At 39.7% G+C, this 8,609-nt stretch overlaps 1 pseudogene; it reads left to right on the top strand.

The window, feature by feature from the left end:
* The first annotated feature begins 7,090 nt into the window (after window positions 1-7,090).
* LOC118852031 lies at window positions 7,091-7,555 on the top strand (annotated as a pseudogene).
* Window positions 7,556-8,609: the final 1,054 nt, after the last annotated feature.

Here is an 8,609-nt window from a genome sequence, read left to right as displayed (position 1 = left end):
TTCCAGGTCTAAGACTATGATTTTAATTTTTTATTTCTTCTCTAATTTCACACTGGCTGTGGGTCAGGGGTGAGGTAATCTACTAAAAGGGTAATCCACATGCAACTACTCAAGAGCTAAGGGTACAATTTATCATTAAGAAAATTGATCCGATGTCACTACGGGGCACGACACTAATGTATTTCCAGAATGTTAGCTCTGTTCGTATTTTCAGATCAAACTCTGTTTTCCTCTTGATATAATTGATTACGGCTTTCATTGGGATTTATTTTAAAGCAATTCTGCTTGTGAAAACTGCAAGGAAAGTAGAAAATGTGCATTTCTCTATTAGGGCAGCTGGGACTGGAAGAGTAGAGTAAAATCCTTTATTTGTCTTTGTATTTTTTTTTTGTAACATTCACTGTGGAGAGAACTCCAGATCACATATCACATATTGTCTTCCATCACACACCACTTGTACATGGGGTTAATGTCAGTGAGAGCAGCGCCATCTTAGAATGTGAAATAGCAAATCTGCAATCAACTTCAACCACCCTTTAGAACATCAGCGAAATGAAATGGAAAATATGGCGGATGTGGCATTGGGAGAAACCTGGTTTTGGATTCTGCTACTGACTCTTGCTAGCTGAGATTCAGTATCCTTGCCTGTTAAGTGGAGATGGAATTTGTATTAACTACATGGCAGGGTTGTTGTGAGGATCAAATGAGATAATGTATGTAAAAACACTGCAATTTGCTGCATTAATATTAACTACTATTATTCCTGCTCTGACCCTCCCAACCCTCCCCTCCCAAACATGCTTCCTTTCCTCCAATCACAATGTGCTAGATAAAATTTCTGCTGACCAACAAGTTGAGCCTAAGATCATTTTCTTTCCTGGCCAGCCTCCCCTACTCCTAAAACCACAGCTAAAAGGAGTGGTAACTAATGGAGAAGAGTAATGTATAATTTGGGGCCCATGTTTATTTGCTCTTTTTTTAAAATATGTGTTTGTTTTCCTCTCCAAGATCATAGAAAACTGAGAAGGTATTTGATACTTTGGGAGTCTATTCAGAGTTATGCTGGTAAATATTTAACAACTGACTTTTGGAGGGGGAGGGAATTTACACATGATACACTTAAGTTTAATCTGAATTTTTAACATTTTGTCCATCATTTTAAGCTTAGTAATCAGCAAATCAATAAATCAAGCCCTGATTTTCAGCATTTGTCAATTTCCTGGTGTAAATGCTCACAATGAAAATATAACCACAGCCCTCATGAGTCTTACTAGCTGGCTCCAGCACACCCTTAAGTCCATTGATTTCCGAGCCAGCACAGCACTGTTTTCCACTTGGTGTTTCATGATATTTGGGAGTAATGAGGTGTCATTGGGTTTCTTCATATCTTTTCCCAGTTTTTGACTCAGTGGGTGGGTGAGTGGAAATGGTGGCAACCATAGTTAAGGGAAGAAAGAAGGATGTGTGTTTAGGAGAGAAAGAGAAACACAGACACAGAGAAAGAGAGAGAGAGAGACAGAGAGAGAGAGAGAGAGAGATGGTCAGAGATTTGAATGTAGATGGATGTACATTCAATGGAGACCAGATGGGGAGAGACTTTTGTTGTAGTAACATATACCAAGACTGAACAAAGTTAGGGAAACACGTCTGCACCAAATAGATAGTAATATTTTTATATATATTCTGAAATGTCTGCCCTAGACAGTCAAATTAATTGAGCATCTACTCTATATCAAGTATCAGGTGCTTTGGGGACAACATGAAGAGAATGATAGCCATAATCCCTATCTTGAGGAGCTTATAAGATAGTTCAGCATTCCTTTACCATCTTTTCTTTCCAGAGGAGTCAGCTGTCCTTTTCTCTATACTGCTTAACATTCTTGTCAATGATTTAGATCATAGTGTCAAACTCAAGTAGAACAGGGGACCACTAATCTCTACATAAGGATTCTGGGATTGCAGGGATCCTTAGTTTTTAAATTTGATGTTATTTCTGTTTTATTGTATATTTCATTAAATATTTTCCAATTACATTTCATGTGTTTTGGGGCCCATTCATAAATGTTGCTGGCCTGATGGCATGTGAGCTTGTTTGACATCTGGTTTAGATGAAGGCATAGATGACATGCTTATTTAATCTGCAGTTGTCACAAAACTGGGAGGAATAGCTATCAAGGAAGAATAGAATCAGTTCAAAAGTCAATAGAATAATAGAATTAATAAAACAGTCAATAGAATCATAATCCAAAAAAGATATGAATAAGTTAGAATGATGATCTGAATAAAGTAAGATGAAATGAAATAGAAATAAATATAAAGTCCTTCACTTGGGTCCAAAAAATAAGCTTGAAAAATACAATTCAATTCAGTCAAGATTTGTTAAATCCCGAAGTGTGACTCCTAAGGGATTGTTAAATTTAAAATATGAGCAGTTACAATTTAAAAATTGCCAAGCTACAAGGCAAGGCTTGATTTATTGTTTTGTAAATTATCAAGATTTTAAAAAGCCATGAAAAATTGCAAATTAAACTTAAAAGTGTAGGAGGGGAGTTGTTAAACATTTTCTAGCTTATCCCTCATTAAGTACCTACTATGTTCTAGGTACCAGGAAAACAAAGACCAATAGTCCCTGCCCTCTTGGAACTTACATTCTACTTAGAGATACAACATATATGTGGATAAATAATTACAAGGTCATTAAAAGAGGGAGAAAGGATTCGTAATTGTGTTGGATTAGCAAAATGAAGGAGACATCTTGAGGCAACTATTTGTGGGAAAAGATCTAGGAGTTATTGTTTGAATCAATAATATTCAATATGATAGACAAATAAGCTAATTTAATTTCAGTCTTCATTAAGAGATATATCTTCCAGAATTTTGAAGGTGATAGTCCCATTGTGCTCAGTCCTGGGCAGACTACCTCTGAGGTGTTGTATTTAGTGTTGGCTGTTATGATTTAGAAAGGATATTGAAGGAAGAAGACAGGGAGAAAGAAAGGCCCAAGCTCATGACAGATGAGGACTAGCTGAAGGAATTAGAAGAAAGAAAATTTAAGAGGCATGATCACTGTCTTCAGGTATGTAAACAGCTGCCAAGTGGAACCAGCAGCAATTTGTAGACAAGCAGATTTAGGCTGGAGGGCAGGAAACAATCCTAGTAACTAGAGCTGTTTCAAAGTGTAATGGGCTGCCTAAGTCAGTTTGTCTTCCCCTTTAAAGTCTTCATTGGGGACAACTGGGTGGTGCAGTGGATAGAGCACCAGTCCTGGAGTCAGGAGGACCTGAGTTCAAATCAGGCCTCAGATACTTGACATTTACTAGCTGTGTGACCCTAGGCAAGTCACTTAACCCCAATTGCCTCATTCACCAGAATAGCCTTCCTTGATGATCGTATGTTAGAGGAATTTGTAAAGGGGCTACGTAGGAGCATAGATTTAGAGCTGAAAGGGATCATATAGTCCAACCTCTTCATTTATGGATGAAAGAAATTAATGACTTACCCACAGGTTTTATGTGAGTATTTGAATCCAGACCTTTTGAATTCCAGGTCTAGATAGATGACTACCATATAGAAATATCTGGTCCTTATCTCTCTCCTGTTGTCTAGTCCCACATTAGTAACTGCCTTCTGGACATCTCCACCCCAGCGTCCCATTAGTGCTTCAAACTAAACATGTTCAAAACAGGATTCATTATCTTTTTCCTTAAATTCATCCCTCTTCCAAACGTCATTATTTCTGGGTGCTGAGTACAGCATTCTTACAGTTACCAGGGTCACCCTTGATTCTTCCCTCACACTCAAGCCCAGAGACATTCATAGGTATGCAAAGAGCATGGGTAGGGTATACTGCACCCAGCCCTACCCTCTATGCATGCCTACGCATGTATTGAATCAGTTGACTGAATTCATGTTTATTCTGTCTCCATAGTAGCTCTGACTTCCATCCTCTTCTCTCTGTTCAGATGACCATGATCTTTTTTGAGGATCTCATTACCTCTTTAGGACTACTGTAATAGCTTCCTAATTGTTCTCCCTCGTTCCTTACCTCTTTCCCTCCCTTCTTCTCTTCCTTTCTCCCTCCCTCCCTTCTTCCCTTACTTCCCTCTTTCTTTCTTTCACTCTCTTTCCTTTCTTCTCTCCTGCCCTCCTTTTCTTCATCCTTCTCTCTCTCCTTCTCTCCTTTGCTCCTTCCTTCTCTTCTTCCCTCTCCTCTTCCCTCCTTCTCTCTTTTCTTCCCTTCCTCCTTCCTTTGTTCCTTCATTCCTTCATTCCTTCTTTCCCTCTGGCCTTCCTTCCTTTACTCTTTGCTTCCTCCATTATCTATCTCCCTCTTTCTCCTTTCTTTCTTTCTTTCTTTCTTTCTTTCTTTCTTTCTTTCTCTCTCTCTTTCTTCCTTTCTTTCTTCCTTCCTTCCTTCCTTCCTTCCTTCCTTCCTTCCTTCCTTCCTTCCTTTCTTTCCTTCCTTCCTTCCTTCCTTCCTTCCTTCCTTCCTTCATAAAGAAGATGGGCAGAAATTGAGAGGAAGTGGAGACCACCTCAGTGATCATAGACTAATATCTGGCACTGGGATAACATATAGAGTTTATAAAGAGGTTCTTGTACTCAGTCTTGATGACACAGAACACATGCATCAAAAGGAAATGAACATTATGTTCATTTGTAATGTAGGCTACCTGCTCGATGGGTGAGCAAAACAATAACCATCCTCATACTTTCTGGGCTTTTATTTCCAGTCTTCATTGAATCATAAAATGGTAAAGTCTCAGAGTTGGAAGGGACTCAGAGACCACCCAGTCCAGCCTATCTCAGAATCAGGCATCTACTTGGGGGAAAAATATTGTGAATTGTTTCTTTCCCAAGTGTAACATATTTGAGGATTGGAGGAGTGGTCTACTGGATGTTTCTTGAGATACACAGGTAAGGAGCAGAGCTAGCAAAAACAACGGTGTGTTCTATAAACACAGGCTGGTCTGAAAAAGCGAATTCAGGAAGGATTCAGAGACAAGTCTGGGAAGCATCATGTTTTTTCTACCCAGGCTCAGAAAAGTTCTGAGGCTAAAGTGGTTCTATATAATCTTTAGGACATCAAGATACAACCTTTTCTTTTAGGTCAGTCAATAAATATCTATCAAGATCCTACTATATACAGGCACTGTGCTAAATGTTAGGCATTAAAAAAAAGCAAAAGACAATCATTGCCTTCAAGGTGCTTACAATTTAATGGAAGAGACAACAAGCCAAGAAATACATACAAACAAGCTATATACAGGAAAATAGGAAAAAGTAATTAAGAGAGGGAAGGCACTAGAATTAAGAGAGGTTGGAGAGAAAGCTTCTCAGAAGTGGGCAATACCACCCCCTAGGGGGCACTGGAATGATGGGGGGGGCGGGGTGTAGTAGTCTTGAGTGCAGTTGGTGGGGCATTGACTAAAAATAAGGAGGTGGTAGAAGCATAAGGAAAGGAGAGAAGATAAGAAAAATTTTTAAAAATGTTCGTACATGTTTTATCTGTTGTGTAACAGTTAAAGTTGTAGCGATCACATTATTTTCCAAATAAACACACAAAATGCAAGTTATAACCAATCAGTGGTCAAGGCCACTGAGAGGTCTTAACAGGCTTTGTGTTGGCAGGTGAGTGTGTCACAGGCACTGTAGGGAGGTCCAGCATGCATCAGCAGGAATATGTGTATGTAATTACTTGTTTACAATACAATACTATGCAGTTAAATGATGCAATATTGCATCATCAAAATTCCAATGCAGGAAAAAACCTCACAAATTTATAATAAATTATTAAATTTAAGATGCTTCATTTAAAAAAATTATATATATATTTCAAATAACTGTTAAAGGGTTAAAGGAAGTAGATTTCCAGGAGGGTGTTGAGTAATATTTTTTTAGAAAAGGGGGCAGTAGGCTAAATACATTTGGGAACCTCTGATTTAAAAGATAGGATTTTAGTTGGGATTTAAAGGAAGCCTGGGAAGCCAGCAGGTAGAGATGGAAGAAGGAGAGCATTGCAGGCATGGGGGATAGACAGAGAAAATGGCAGGAGCCAAGAGATGGAGCATCTTGTTCTTGGAAATATTGGAGGCCAGTGTCACTGAATCAATGGGAATGTAGCAGAGAGCAAGGTTTAAGAAGCCTGGAAAATAAGGAGGGCGCTAGGTAATGAAGGGACAGCTTGATGGCACAGCAGACAGAATGCCAGGGCTGAAGTCAGGAAGATCATCTCCCTGAGCTTGAATCCAGCCTCAGACACTTACTAGCTGAGTGATCCTGGGTAAGTCACCTCACTGTTTGCCTCAGTTTCCTCATTTGTAAAATGAACTGGAGAAAGAAATGGCAAACCACTCCAGTATCTCTGCCAAGAAAACCCCAAATGGGACCATGAGGAAAAAAAAGAGGGAAAAAATGATTGAACAGCAATGAAAGGTAATGAAAGGCTTTGAATGCCAAACTGAGCTTTTTGTCTTTGATCCTAAAGGTGACAGGGAACCACTGGAGTTTAATGAGGGGTGTGTGCATGTGTGTGTATGTGTGATCAGACCTGTGCTCTAGGAAAATCATTTTGATGGCTGAGTGAGAGATGGATCAGTGGGGAGAGAATTGAGGTAAATATCCCCACTACCTGCTGTTAAAGTAGTCCAGGTGTGAGGCGGTGAGAGTCTGCACCATGAGAGTGGCAGTGCCAGAGAGAAGGAGGCATATTAAGGGCTGTTGCAAAGGTGAGATCGACGGGCTTTGGCAACAGGCTGGATATGGGAGGTGAGAGAGAGTGGGGAGTTCAGGGTGACTCCTAGGTGGTGAACCTGAGGGTCTGAGAGGATAGCATTGCCCTCTATAGTAATAGGGAAGGTGGGGTGGGCCAGGGCTTGGGGAAGGAGATAATGAGTTCTGTTTTTGGCATGTTGAGTTTGAGATGTCTACTGGCCATCCAGTTAGAGATGTCTGAAAGGCAGTTAGAAAAGTGGGGGCTCGGGCTCTGGGAGCCAGCCGGTGTTGGGCCAGGGCCAGAGTGCTTCAGTGGGGTCCCGAACGATGGGTGCAGCTCACTGCCTCCCCCCTGCCATTGGTGCCCATTTTGAGAGCGAAAATGAATGTTGGAGTTGCTCACCGTGAGGTAAATCCAAATACCAGGGTAATGAACAATTGTAGTATGTGGCTGACATATGCATTGGGAGTTGGTTTGCTTCATATTGTCTTACTCAGCATTCCCTTCTTCAGTGTTCCTGTTGCTTGGACCTTAACAAATACTATACATAATCTGGGAGTGCATGTATTTTTACATGCCATAAAAGGAATACCTTTTGAAACCCCTGACCAGGGTAAAGCCAGGCTGCTAATTCATTGAGAACAACTGGACTATGGAGTGCAGTTTACTTCTTCATGGAAGTTCTTCACAATTTCTCCAATAATTCTATATTTTCTGGCAAGTTTCTACACCAAGGATGATCTCATGCACTTCAACTTGAACACAGCTTCTCTCCTGAGAGTGCTAATTCCCAAAATGCTACAACTGCACGGTGTTCAGATCTTTGGTATTAAGTACTAAACTGAAAATGTGAAAAAACCATTCTGACCAAAACTTTGTGGCTACTGCTTTTTCTATGAGGAAGGAATAGGTAGCATGCTATGCCGTTTACATTGTAATGTGCTATGGGGAGTTTTTGCATTCAAGGTCTAATACTTATTTGTATGCTATTTGGAAAAGCAGATTTTTAAGAAATGCCTCTAAGTATTTAACATGTCTGCTAAATTTCTGCAAAAGTTTTCCAGGAGAGCAGGGCTGGCCCTGCTCACAAATGATTGACAGTGTAGTGAGAACAGAAAAAGCTCTGCACATCCACACAGGAGTCTTGAGGATAGGAGTAGCTTGGTTTAATGAAAGGGCACTATGTAGGAGGAATTATCCAGTCAGTCACAGTCAAGTTGAAGTACATTTATAAATGGAGCACAATCATCCTGTACAAAGGTCAAATGTCCTATTACTAAGACAGCCAGCTCTCTTTTTGTTTTACAAATGTATGCTTTGTTTTTGCTGGCTTACTGTCTTATGTCTAGACCCGGTCAATTCTAGATGTATCAGGGGATGAATGTGTCCTGGTGATGTACTTTCAAGCCTCATTAATAGGTGTCAGTGTGGCTTCCTACAGCTTTCTAGTGAGTCTTCAGACATTAATTTTGGGCAAAGCAAAGTTCTGCTGGGATTTTTTGTTTTTTAAAGGGCTGCTGATCATTTTTGGAAAAAACTAATTTGATTCCAGGCAGTCTTAAGCATAATGTGTAATTCTCTGATTATCTAGTTGAACCATTTAATGGTTCAGGAAAAGGAAAGTTAAATATTAGATAGACAGCTATAAATATAAGGAAATGAGTTGTCTAGTAAAAAGATAACTTACTTCAGCCATGGTACAAAGTAAGCTACTAAACACTGGGTCTCTTTTTTTGTAGCTTTGCAGTAAAGGAGTATACTTTCCCTTTATAGTTCCTTTTCTCCATCTCCACTTTACCTATTAACTATTTTCCAGATGGGTATCAATTTAAGTGTTCAAAGAAGTAAACTTAAAGTTGTCATTTTAAGTCAGTTACTAGACTGTTCTTTGAAT

Source organism: Trichosurus vulpecula, chromosome 5, assembly GCF_011100635.1.
Source record: "Trichosurus vulpecula isolate mTriVul1 chromosome 5, mTriVul1.pri, whole genome shotgun sequence".
In the NCBI taxonomy this organism is placed as follows: Eukaryota; Metazoa; Chordata; class Mammalia; order Diprotodontia; family Phalangeridae; genus Trichosurus; species Trichosurus vulpecula.
Note: the sequence above shows the minus strand (reverse complement) of the source record. Positions and strands in the feature narration are given on the sequence as shown.